Here is a 14,477-nt window from a genome sequence, read left to right on the forward strand (position 1 = left end):
ATTAAGAGGGTGAGTGATTTTTTTTCATGTTTAAACTTGTCTTTTTGTGCATTAGCCTAGTGAGCTCAGATAGGTACACATAAGATGAGTCCAAGATCATATTTTAACCCTAAAAATTGATTTTATAGAGAGAATGATTCCATTTTAGAACCTCATTTTCAACCCTGTTATAAATATTGGTTCAATAACAATACCTCAAATACATTGAGGCAGTGGTTTTCAAACTGTGTTCTGCAAAGAATTTGGGGTTTTACAGTATGTCTATTCCTGCAGTGACGTTTTGTGAGGGGAGGAAAGTACTGTCAGAACTTTGAGACCAGCCTCCTGATTTCACTAGAACAGCTTTGCTTGTTTTAATGAAGATTTCATGTGAAACTTTACTTGTAGAAATGGTTTTCCTGCTAACAAAATGTCTTTTTAATCAAAATTATAAATGGAAATTTATCAAAATTTTAAATAAGTTCACTGGTACTCTGTCTTAGAAACAGGATCATATGTTTCAAGCCCTTTTCTGGGAAAACTTATATTAAATGCATTAGTTGTTTTATATGATTAGAAGGCCATTGGGTCTGTTGTCCTAGGCATGGTGGTTGATCAGGGAACTATTCTCACCTTAGATCCTTCTGTTTTTATAAGTGCTTATGACAGAGCCACTACATCTTATCACTGATTCAACTCAAGTTGAAAAGAACTTATGCCCATGCTACACTGTATTTTCTCTCTCACTTGATTTATAAATCTGGCCTTTATATTTTGAGAGCCAAGGATATGAATATAGACTTGAGACATAAATAATGAGGTTGTTTATTATTCTTTGTCTTCTCCAAAGAGACTGGTCAAGCGAGGGTTAGAAGTAAGAGCTGTGTGAATGGAATATAAAAGAAGAAGCCTCAATGGAAACATTCAGTTCTTTAATTTTAGATATTTAGATTATTTTAGATATTTAGTCCATTAATTTATGCTGATACATCCTTTGAAATATCTTGTGCATCCAATTCTTTTTTTATTTTTTTTGTATTCCCATAGCTTCTATTCTCTTCCAAATAGTCCTTGACTCACATCATTCTTTCCATCCCCATTCCCTCTCACTTTTATTTCCTTCTACACATGGCTTTATAATTATCTTTCTAAAATGTCAATCCCATGCTACTGCTTTCATGGAAAAAGAATACATAGATGTGTATTCTCAAGTGACTACCCATTATGTCAGAGTCAAGTCCTCACTCAATGGCATGACATTCAAGTTATCCACAAGTTTTATTTATCTTTAAAAAGATTGAAATTCTTTTATGATTTCTCAATTCTACCTTAAAAGCCTTTGTTCAAGCTTTGTTTCCTATAGTCTCATCTGGTTGGCCAAATAACTGGACCACTTGCCCTTCAGAGTTCATTCTGATCCTTCATTCCATCTATGACCATTGCTGGATCACCATATTCTCCCTCTATTTGATTTTATCTAAATATACAGTGTGAGAAAATAATTCTGATTAAATTAATATTATCTTTTTTTATTGTTCATGCTATATTTATAAGTTAATTGTCGTCTCTTGAAAAACAAAAGCTAATTCTTATCACAGAAACACAACCACTGACAACAATAAAAACAGCCTCAATTTTTTATGAGTACTTATTATGACCAGTACTTATGATTAGTACTATGATTCCACCACCTCTTTTAATTCTCAAAATCATTGTAAGCTAATTATTATTATTCCATTTCACTCATGAAAAAATAAAGTCTTCTAGATATAATTACTTTTCTAGGATACCACAGATAACATTTGGCAGAGCTTGGATTAATACCTAATTTTGTCTGACAAAACAAAATAACTCTTTTCAATTTATACATTGTAGAATACTTCTTTGGTTTCCACTTCAGCAACCAGGACAGCTTTACCAAAAAGAAAAACTTGACTGAGTTTTTGAAATCCTTAGAGAGAGAGAGAAATATGAATCACAATAAGAAAACAGAGTAAAATATTCCCTAAAAACTAAATTCCTATCTCAAAAAAACAAAATAAAACAAAACAAAAACCCAAAAGCTCAAAAACACATTCACACAAAACCAAAAAACAACTAAATTCCTGTTAGTGAGCCAAGGAACTGATACTGGAATCAAGTTAGAGGTCATTGCTAATTTCATGTTGTGCTCTGACATGGAATTTTCCTGGATTATGCAAATATTATAAAGCCCCATGAGCAAGAATGAGTGAGCAAGGATGGTTCTTGGAGAATCCCATGTAAAGTATGGGCTTTAGATTTTTCTTTACTGAGCTGGAATAAATATGCTAAGTATCATAGAATGTTCCTCCTAGCTAAAATTACTAGTGAGGCCAGAAGTAACATTTTGGTACAATAAACAGCAAAATTGTTCTGCGATCCTTTATTAATTTCTTTGGGAATGAAGGCCTGTGTAGAGAACAAATCATTCACTACCTAGTCATTGGTACACTTTTCTAAGAGAAGAGTAAGACTTGTAAGTTCCCTGATGCAGAAAGATATTTATCTTCCATGTTTAGAACATGGAACAAAGACATCATTGATAATGATTTCTTTGTTGATTTTTTATATTGATTATTTTTCTCATCTTCTTTTTACTTGATCACTACAAGCTTTTATTTTATTTTATTTTATTTTATTTTGCCTACAATCCTTTTGGCCATTTTGAATACATATCACATCACAAATATTATCCAAAGATTTGGGGGAAAGGCAATGGTTCTATTAGTAATCACAGACACGGGAAAGGGCATATTGAAATCCCTGTCTGTCCTCCCACTTATAATTTCTTTCCCTTTTTCGAAGTCATTAATTTAGAGCAATGAGTAAGGCAGCTATACTGGGAACTAGGATTTGTTAATATTCTGTTAGACAGTTTTCCTATCTCTGTGGGAAAGACATTTTCTGGCTCTAATCTACTTATTGTATCAGATCATTGACTGAGAAAACAGAAGCTTAGAGAGATATTGAATAAAATTCAAAACAAACAAACAAAAAAGAAGCCTAGGGAAACATGAGCAGACTCTTCCAAAAGAAAAAAAAAACCAATAAATATAAACTAAGTAAATTATTTTCCCCTCAAAAAGGTTATTTATTTAATATTTGGGCCATATCATTAATTGGGAGGTGTAATAGGCATTGAATATTTTTTAACCAAAAATTTTAAAAAAGCCATCTGATTACATTTTTTTATTTGTCGTAGATTAAAATCTCTGCGTGAGCTATGCCTTCTCTATCTTCCCCTTTACATAAGTCAAATAAGAAGTTTAGACAATCATCTGTCGAGGTAAAAGCACTTAGTTATGAAAACTTGGGGAGAAGAACAGAGTGTTCAGGTAGTGTTAGGAAACAAATCTTAAACCCCAAGAATTTCATGGGATTTAAAATTGTTCAGATGATATGCTCCCTAAAACTTTATATGGTTTGTATAATTGTTGCTAACTTGTTATAGAGGAGAAACAAGTACATATGGATCTAATTAGGCTCCAAACCATAGAAAAGTGACTTGAGAACATTGGATGACACAGCAGGATTTGTCTATTCTTATTAATTAGATATTATTGATAAGGGACTCTAAAGGTGAACACTGTTACATAAAGACTAGTCTTGTAGAGAGGTCAGTAAGCATGAATTTATGTATATTTAAGGAAGTCTTCAGCCTTTCTTAATCTTAATGGGCTGAATTTTCCTACTGTATATTTCCTGTATGGTTTTGAAACTCCAACCGACTTTTGAGTTGTCATTGTTTAAGATAAGTTTTCAGGGGCGCCTGGGTGGCTCAGTCGGTTAAACGTCCGACTTCAGCTCAGGTCATGATCTCGCGGTCCGTGAGTTAGAGCCCCGCATCGGGCTCTGGGCTGATGGCTCAGAGCCTGGTGCCTGCTTCCGATTCTGTGTCTCCCTCTCTCTCTGCCCCTCCCCCATTCATGCTCTGTCTCTCTCTGTCTCAAAAATAAATAAAACGTTAAAAAAAAATTAAAAAAAAAAGATAAGTTTTCAAAGATGAATATGGATACTTTATAACTCTATTGTTGGACTCTAGAGTTTATTGTTATAACTCTAGTGTAGAAGATATACATACATTCTTTGAAATAAAGTTTAATGCAACATTTTGATAATTTCTACACTTATATGGGGATTTTTTTACAGTACAGTCCTATAAGTGTTTTTTTCTTTTCCTTATGATTTTCTTAATAACATTTATTCTCTAGCTTACTTCATTGTAAGATTACAGTATATAATACATATACAAAATATGTGTTAATTGACTGTTTATGTCATAGGTAAGGCTTTAGGTCAATAGTAAGTTATTAGTAGTTAAGTTTTGGGAGAGTCAGTAATTATATGCAGATTTTCCAACTGTTGAGGGAAGTTGGCACCCTTAACCACCACATTGTCCACTACAGTAAAACCTTGGTTTGCAATCATAAATTCATTCCAGAAACATGCTTGTAATCCAAAGAACTTGTCTATCAAAGCAAATTTCGAGAACCATTGGTTCAGTTATGATGAGGTGACATTTGGCCTCATGCACTACTCATATTGCAAAACATCACTTGTTTATCAAGTTAAAATTTATCAGAAATGTTTGCTTGTCTTGTGGAACACTCACAGAACAAGTTACTCGCAATCCAAGGTTTTATTGTATATATTTTAGTTACCTTCCCTCCTCTTAGTCTGTACGTCTCTCTCACTTTGAAAACTCAAGTAATGCAAGGAGTATAATAGTAACCTAATTACCTACTTCAGTAAGGAGCAGTTGATACCTAGCTGTCGTGAGAGAATTTTATGTAACTTTGAATAAAGCGTTCTACATTTTCCTTTTGTGTGAACAACATACACAACAGGAAGTGTATTTGTATGTAAGTACATATAGCTAAAAGCTTGGAGATCTTCAAATATTAAGGATGTAAAATTCCTTCATTTAAAAATTTTTTCATTGAAAATGTTCATATCAGTTGTTAGGGAATTTTTTTGTGGATGTGAAATAAACCTTTAATTTGATAATCTCCAATAAGACACTCTGCTTTCATTATTCATTTTATTTGTTTTGTGATGCTTTTACTTGGATACTGAAGAATACCTATATTAATACCATTTAACTGTAATAAAACATTTCTTTCTAATTAACAAAAGGATTTCCTTCAATGAAAAAAACAAAATCCATAGAGGGTTGAAAAGAGAATACAAACATCTATCAAATATTATATAGACTGCTTATAATTTTTCATTTATTCATTCAATACTTATTGATTACCTGCTTGGTATTAATTTGAGGAAAGGCAACATATTGTAAAAGTTTATTTCTTAATTGGTGACTTTTCTTTTTGTAGAGAAGATTTATTGTTCTTTAAATTCAGCTCAGTAACTGGGTTCAGAAATTATTCAGGAAAATAATTCTGCAGAGTTCTTGTTACAGAAAATTACTCCAATCAACTTCATTGTATCTTTATTCAATTATTCTCACTTCTTCCTCCTCCACTAGTTTGGATAACAACACACACAAAATACACCCCCTGCCCCAAAATCTTTTCCAGATGATGAGGCCTATGATGGTTAGTTTAATATGATAATGTAAAGGTTACAGTGCCCAATTAATCCATCAAACACTAATCTAGGTGTTGATTTGAAAGTATTTTGTAGATGTGGTTAACATATACAGTCAGTTGAGTTTATTTAAGGAATATTATCCTGGAGGGGTCCCTGGGTGGCCCAGTCGGTTAATCATTTGACTTCGGCTCAGGTCATGATGTCACTGTGCTGACAGCTGAGAGCCTGAAGCCTGCTTCGGGTTCTGTGCTCCCTCTCTCTCTGCCCCTCCCCCACTCACCCTCTGTCTGTCTGCCTCTCTCTCTCTCTCTCTCTCTCTCTCTCTCTCTCAAATATAAATAAACATTAAAAACATTTTTTAAAAAGTATATTATTCGAGATAATCTGGGTGGGCATGATCTAATCAGTTGAAGCACCTAAGAAGGGAACTGAGGTTTCTCTGAGGAAGAAGAAATTCTGCTTGTGGATTATAGTGATAGCTCCTGCTGGTCAGTGTGCAACTGGGCCTTTCTGATAGCCTGCCCTATGGATTTCTCACTTGTCTAGCCAGCTGCTATATGCATAAAGCAGTTCCTTGCAATCTCTATCAATCTGTGATAAATAGAAGGACAGATAGATAGATAGATAGATAGATAGATACATACATACATACATGCATACATACATAGATGATAGATAGATCAATCCGTCTCCTATTTCTTTTGTTTGTCTGGTGGAACCCTAATACAAGGCCATAATGCTATGTAACTGTAATTATTAGCAACATATTCATAATGTATTCATAAATAATGATTCATAAAGCCTCATATTTTTCCTGAAAGGTAGGATGTATTAACCATATGTTTCTGATGTTTTGGTATCTTGGGGGCCTTGTTAACCTTGAGAGGACTGCCCCTTCCAGGTCTAACCAATTCCAAGAGATGGAAAAGGACTTGCCGGCAAGGCTCTCTCTCATGTGGGTACCATCCACTCCACAGCACACACACCATCCACCTCTTCTATCAGGCTCTCACACTCAAGACCAGTTTTCTCCTCCCCTAATCAGCACAGGGCCATATACCAGACAACTAGGGACAGCCCCTGTGCCCCAGAGCCCACTGAAATTATTCCAACTAGCCAATTCTTAGTCTGCTTTGCTGTTTCTTCCCAGAAACTACAACACAGTCCTACATTTTTCCTTGCTTCCTCTCCCTCTTGACTGCTACTGTCACTTCTCTGTGGCTCCATCATGGAGTATCACATCCCCTCCTCTTGGGATCTGTGAGTCTAACCACCTTTTCAATAGCAGTCATCCCCTGATCTGTCGGCCCGCCATACCTGAATAATAAAATCTGCATTTTAAAACAGAGGGAAACATTTTAAATATTTAGAGGTACACTACAACAATGTTTCTAATATTTTAGTACTCTAAATCGTGAGTTCATTTTGCTTTAAGGATAGCATATATCTATATACCCAAGCTTCTTGTTCTTTTGTTTTAAATCCCATGTGTGCCTTTCCAATTATTTTTTAAAACATATATTGTTAACTTTAAGCAATAAAAAAGACTCTGGAATATAGTTTCTGGTTCTTCATTGGTACTTGGCTGACTTTATATTTGGGATCCATTTATAGATTGCCCAGTAAATTAATATATGAAAAGTGCTCTAAATTTATTTTGTTTTTGTTAGTGTATGTGTGGGCAATCTTTACTGTAACAAAATTCCCTCATTTTCACAAATACATCTTTCATGTACACATACATCTTTCTCAAATACATCCTCAGATACACTCAACATACTTTTATCTGTGTTGATGCTTTAGATACCACAGGAATATTTGAATGTGCATTTTCCTTATCTGTGCAACATCTATATATAGTTTAAACTGAAAAAATATTTTATTTATATGCTACAAACCCAAACTTCAAAAAATTGATGTTATTAATAAATCTTTATTTTTAATATTAATTGTTTGGTCATTTTTTTTAATGTTAATACTAGCTTGACTGACTTCTTTCACTTTCCCGCTTGGTAGTTTGATCACAGGTAGACATAGGAAAAGTTTATAAGATGAGAGACATTGATTCATAGCTGGAAAAGAAGTGAGTGGATGTACAAATTTTGAGTTTTATGTTTATATCCATCAACAGGTGTACATAGTCTTAAAATAATCAATCCCACCCCTCAACTAACCTTCTCATAATGAATCTGCTTTCATACATCAGTTAGCAAATATTTGCCACTTTCTCAGGCTTGGGATGTCTGCCAACTGTTTGATTTTGGCATTATTAATATCTTTGTATAACAGTGTTTGTGCAAATTATTTGACTATTTAATGTCATAATGTCTTTCGAAATGAGTAGAAAATTAAAAGTGCTAAAAAGATGGAAATATTAAGCACATTAAAAGTGAAACTTTTAATCCATTTGAATGTTCATTAAATTTAATTCAATTATGAAAGAAAATAAAAGGCTAAATGATATGAAATTCTAGAAATCTGTAATTGAATCCAGTTTTGAAAGGTGAGGCTTAATGATACCTATATAGAGGAAGTTATTAAACTGTGGTTTGAGTAATAATTAATAATATTATAGCTAAACATTTTGAATGCTTCTCTCCCAAACATAGACCTAAGGTTTATTAATGCATTGTAGGGGGTGCCTGGGTGGCTCAGTCAGTTATGCATCTTACCCTTGATTTTGGCTCAGGTCATGATCTCATCATTCATGGGTTCGAGCCCTACATGGGGCTCTGTGCTAATGGTGTGGAGCCTGTTTGGGAATCTCTCTCTCCCTTCTCTCTCTCGGTCCTACCCTGCTTTCTCTCTCTCTCAAAATAAATAAATAAGCTTAAGAAAATAAAAAAAAAATGCATTGTATAATTTGATTCCCACAATAACTGTATGAAATATAGGCCAGGAAGTGTGAAGGGCCTGAGATTTTATTCCATTTGCCAACTAACGAGTTGGCATGACACAGATTAATGAGTACAGGTAGAAGATACAGACTCTTGAATCAGAGACAATGAGCTGCTTATTACAGAAACAGCAAAAGCCAGTGTCAGTGTTTATACCAGTTCTATAAGCCCAGATTCTTACAGGGCAATGCAATGAGGGCCAAGTGACTCTTGGGTTATATTAATAGCCAGGAATCCCAAGTTGAGGAAAGCTCAGTCCTTGAAAGCAGCTAGAAGCAAACCTTCCAAATTCTTGCCCTGGAGGGAGACATTATGGTTATTATTCTAAAAAGCAAAAGGTAGTGCTTCTACCCTGGCTCTGTCTCTATCTTCCAAGGTTGTTTGCTCTGCAGACATTTTTGAAAAGATAGTTTTGAACAAAATGCTGTCAGGACCTTGATTCACAAGACATGTAGAAATAAGAAAGACCCACGGAACACTGTGTCCCAACAATGATTTATTATTTCCAGTTTTATGAAACTGAGGTTTCAAGACCTCAGGTGACTTGATCAGTCACAAGAACTTGTATCAAAACATCATTCTAGTGATCTAAATGCAAAGGGAAGTCCATAGTTCTGCCTACCTATTGATAGGATTATAGGTCACCAGAGAATCTTTTGTTTGGAGAAGATTGCCATTCTCTTTCCTCTGATTACGTTTTGTTATCTGTGGACTATGCAAAAAACAAAACAAAACCACAGCCTCACAAATTCCAGACTTAATCCACGTGTAACCCCTTGCAATATTTTCAGTCTTAATATCTTCTTCCAGATATTAGAACTGATTTCTCTTTATACTCAGTATCACTTCAATTTAGCTAAAAAAGTTAGCTTTCCAAATATACATAAAATTAGTTTGTATGATTTATAGCAAATGGAAATTGAAGTTGTTAACATTTGAAGAAGTTGTAGAGATTGGATAACCTAAAGGAAAACAATAGCAACAAACTCAAGAAGCCTGTATATTTTCAATAAGGAATTTGTAAAAAGTTTTAGTTTTCTGAAAATGGAACCTTAATTTAAAACCTTCAAGGTTATTTGTTTTCTTTTAGACACTCAACTATTAATTAAGCACCATTTCAAGAATGCACCGTATATTAAAATATAGCACCTTCTCTACATAAGCATCAATGTCAGTGCTATTCAAGAAGACAATCAATGCCTCACTTTCCATTATTGTGAAAGTCACAGTGGAAGTATAACCTTGTGCTTGACGTATGATAAAGGAGCAGAAGGGGTGACCCTTGGACTGGAGTGGCAGAGACCACAGGCCTTGAGTGGAACTTCTCAAGTGGACTGGAATCAGTGGGTTGATAAATAGAAGAAAGGAAGGAGGCTTCCTATCTTCTCTTGTTTATCTTGTTGTCACGAAGCATGATTGTGATTTAATCTTTGCTCTAAATTACATGTTAACTATGCTTACTCTGACATGTTAATAATATTGGGGGAAAAGAAGAAGAATATTCAGGAATATTTGGGCTTAGAAGAATTAGTTTCTAGTAAATGGCACTTTTCCCATCCTTCAACTGCTGTTTTATTGTAAGACAGTAAGTTATGCAATTTCATCTTGTAAAATGGTACTAGACAGCAGAGTAAACTTCAAGGTGTATATGTGACCTTGGGAGAGTTTTACACCTGTACTAATCTACAAGTACATGCACATATGAAGAGAAAGTGTCTTAGCATTTTCACTCAAATACAAACAGAACCATCTACCAACCAGAATGCTTTATCGGTTCCCCTGAACCTAAACACCACATGCTCCATTCTATATATGGTATATGAAAATTTGGTTGAACTCTACATTAAATTCTACACAGTGCTGGGGATTTATTGAACAAAATTAACCAGTTGTATCCTTTGAATTGTACATGGTGCTCCTAAGGTGCAGATTAAAATATCAGCAAACAATTCCATCATCTGATCAGCTGCCCCTAAATTGTAAAAACTCTATACCAGGTCAGACTTAGTCCTTAAATCCTGTTCATTTCTTATCTGTATGAAGAGAATGAATAAATTTTTCTGCAATTTATATAATGTAACTCAGAGAATTGTTTCTCATTTTCAGGCAATGTGTAATTCAGCAACTGAGTGAAAATGTACTGTATCAATCGTAAGTTCATTATATGAATTTAATAGATGAAGATACTGTGGATACAATCCCAACTCATAGTTCCATAACTGCATAAATCACATCAAATTTTGATTATTTCAAGCGTGCGTAAGAGAGCTAATGCTATAACACCCAGGTGCTTTTTACTTCATTTAAACAACAAAAAAGGATATAAGGCATTTAAAAGAAAGAAGGCATACAATGTTTAGAGATTTCATACTGAGAATCAGTGATTATTGCTCTTCTTTTTCTATTTCCAACGGTGAAGGACATTATCTTAAGAGCATTAGCAGATTTTAGCTGTGAAGGAATAGCCACCTGGGGCCTGGAAAGAATGTCGAAGAAGCTGTGGAACCAAATCCTATTGGAGACGTTGAGCCAAAAGAATCAGAAGGAAAGGAAGTCACATAATTAGAGCTGGTGAAGCCCAACATGGGGAGATAAAATGTGATGAGAAAATGGTAGTCTTTAAAATCTTTGAAATAGATGGGAATGCTGACTCCAACACATGGCAGAACAAGGCTAAGAAAACCCTGGCACTCACTCTGAAAAACGTGTATGCATATGTTAAATGGTAATGGAGGAGCCCCCTCTGTGGCTCACCCCAGCTGCAGTGGTTTGTCGTTTTCAATAAAAACTTAATGCCTCTCCCAGAGAATGAGTGCGTGCTCTGGTTCATAAGGGGATAACGCACTGGCCTTATTTCCAATGTCTGACAGATCAGCAAATACACATAGGCACTACTGCCTATTTGCTATTTACTACTACGGTAAATGGCAAGCCATAAAACGCGATCTGTTTAAATTGCATTTTGCAAACAATCCTTACTTCATGCCATACACTCTGCGAAACATTATTATTATTATTTATGAGGTGCAGTTAAGGGTGCCTGGTGCTGGGAGAATTGTGGATTTCTTTTACATTTAATTTTGTGAATGGAAGGGACCTGAAGATTATCTTGTTGGGGACTCTCATTTTATGGTAGAAGAAACTGGAATGTTATAATAACTTGACTATGATCATTCAGATAACTGGAGATGGAGGCCAGCTACAAACACAAGTTCCTAGCATCTTTTTATTTTAAGTGTTGAACTAAAATAGCCATGTTCCTATATTTAAAGCAATTATTCCCAGTGAGTCAGAGTCATTGTCACCATGAATGAGCACTTTGTGCCATTTAAAAAAGGAAGTGTGTGTATATATATATATATATATATATATATTATACGCATATGTATATATATGTATACATATCACTGGTTGTCACAATTTAGGTATTTTGTCATTGAGAACCTTATTAGTCAGGAATAGGTTTTTAAGGTTCATCATGTGCAGTGACTGGGGATTATGATCCCATGTTTCTATTAAGGGGCTAAAATAAAGCATCTCCCTAGATCATGAAAGTAAGACAGAAGATACATCTGTTCTCTGGGATTAAGCAATAAAACACAAATATAATAGATGAGAGCAAAAATGTGTGAAATTTTTTTCAAAAAGGCAAAATATTTCCTGGGCCCTTGAGCCCTGACTGCAATCATATTTCCATAGATTTCAAATCACCACATGTTTTGATGTCATCACTTGACTTTCTGCCAGGCATTTCAAACTAAAAGTGAACTCATGGTTTGTCCGTCCAAAGCAGCTCCTCCTTTCCTTCCTTTTCCACCTTTCTGTAAAAAGCTCCAGTAGCATTCGTATTCAGTGACCAAAATCTAGGTGTTATTTTTTATTTATCTGTCTACATCCTTCATCTCCAAGTCATCAGTACATACTGCTCACTCGTCCTGTAAAACATATCTCAAACCATCTTCTTTTTCCATTTCTGCTACCACCACCCTAGCTGGCCCAAACCCATTTCCTCTGTCCTTGACAAATACAAAAACCTCCTGATTGTTTTTCTCAGTTCTACTTGGACCCTTCCATGAATCATTCTTTGTACAGCAGTAAAAGTAATTCTTAAAAATATAAATACGACTTGGGCTGCCTGGGTGGCTCTGTCAGTTAAGCGTCTGACTTCGGCTGAGGTTATGATCTTACCGCTCGGAAGGTTGAGCCTTGCATTGGTCTCTCTGCTGTCAGCATGGAGCCCACTTCAGATCCTCTGTACCCCTCTCTCTCTGCCCCTTCTTTGTGCTCTGTCTCTCTCAAAAATAAACATTAAAAAATTTAAAAAATATATAAATAAGACCACATAATTCCCTTGATGAAAAATAGTGTAGGGCTTCTCATTATATTTGGTACAAACGATAAATTTCTTTCCCAGCTTTAGAAAACCCTACAAGATCTCTGTACTACCTATTTCTTTGAACTTCCTCAGTATCAATTTTCCCTTCACCCTCTGAACTCCCATTCTATAGTGCTTCTTAAGTTCCTACAAGAAGTCAAGCCCATTCACCGCTATCAGGCCTTTCCATGATCTAGTTCCACTGCTAAGAACTGACTTTCCCTATGGATGTATGGGTGCTTCTAATGGCCATTTAGCTTAAATGTCACCCTTTAGGTCTTCCAGAACCCACAATCTAAAGTACCTGTATAACCTTTCTACTCTTGGGATCATTTTTTTTCCCCAGGATTTCACAAAGAAGTAACAGAGTTCCTTGCTAGAAGCCGCCATCTTGTCTCCCTGTTCTTTCTTCCACTCAGCTGTGGAGGAAATAAGAAAAAAAGTCAGTTGTGAAAAATGCTCTGGAGAAAGTTAAAACAAAGTGAGTAAAGCATAATCAAATAATCACAGGAGCACACCTAAGGCATATGTCATTACACATAATGGTAAGTATTGTGAAGGGCATTATGAAGTATCATGAAGAGTGATATGGTGCATATATACACTCTTCTCAGTGGTCCTACCTGTGACCAATGGGACCACCTATACCTTTGTAGTAATATTGGCACAAGTGCATTAGAGGCCTGTGAATGGTCAGGAACAGCCTAAACCAGTCTTTCACGTGGATTTGTAAGCCATACTTGCATTTTCATTAGCCTGGTGCCTGAACCTATTTTTGACTGATAATGAGGTACCAGGGGCAGGTATCTCATTACTCATTCTCCTGAGCTGTGAATTTTAGCAAGCCTACATGGTTGGGATTTAGAGATTGGATGTCGTTAGCACACAATGGGCCTGATTTCCCCAATGTCCTGAGTTGAAACTGGTTTTATTATTCCTTGATTTTATTATTTTTTTGTAATTACTTTAGGAAATTGTGATGAGTCTATTCTGGATTCCTTTGAGAAGTAATATAATCCCTAAAAAGAGAAGTAAGTTGGTATCAGAAAGAGGAAGAAAGACCAACACACCTGGATTGAGCATTTATTACGTGCCAAATTGTTAGGTACTTGTTACATGTTCCCAAACTACACTGCATATACCTTTTATACTCATTGTACTTCATTTATGTGGTGCTGTGATTAATGTTGAATTCAAAAAGTAGATAATCAGAAAGTGAAAGCATTGGTTTTTCTTTTTTCTTTAACTACCTGGCATTGTGTCTGACACATAGAAAGTGTTGGAATGAAATTGTTGAATATAAAAAATGAACATGTTATTTCTTTTAATAATTTCCATAATTTCACTAAGAGGTAATACCACTACCCAGAGATAAAAAGCTAACATTTTGTTACATAACATTTATATAAATCCTGTGAACAAGTAAAACTGTATCTGTGTAACTCTGTTGAATAGTTGCATAACATTGAATAAAATCTATTACATAAAAATACCAATATTAAATGGTCAGTTCCCTCCTAGTGAAATTTAAATTGCTGCCATGTTTCCACCATTCTAAGTACTTCTCTAGTAAATACACATGTATTTTGTGTGTGATTTAAAATAGTCACCTTATCTTTTAAAATCATTCCTGGGGCACCTGCGTGGCTCAGTCA

General features: G+C 35.1%; 1 long non-coding RNA gene across 4 annotated transcripts in view; it reads right to left on the minus strand.

Moving 5' to 3' along the window:
- Positions 1-10,231: 10,231 nt before the first annotated feature.
- LOC122221399 overlaps positions 10,232-14,477 on the minus strand; it is a 75,581-nt gene continuing 71,335 nt past the window's right edge. For 2 of the 4 annotated variants that reach the window (XR_006203188.1, XR_006203190.1), the window contains exon 4: positions 11,863-13,241. This is a non-coding gene — a long non-coding RNA (uncharacterized LOC122221399). Of the gene's footprint in view, positions 10,945-11,862; positions 13,242-14,477 lie in introns of those variants that run through there. The other 2 variants (XR_006203191.1, XR_006203189.1) reach the window with 2 other exon arrangements.

This window comes from Panthera leo, chromosome B3 (genome assembly GCF_018350215.1).
Source record: "Panthera leo isolate Ple1 chromosome B3, P.leo_Ple1_pat1.1, whole genome shotgun sequence".
Lineage (NCBI taxonomy): Eukaryota > Metazoa > Chordata > Mammalia > Carnivora > Felidae > Panthera > Panthera leo.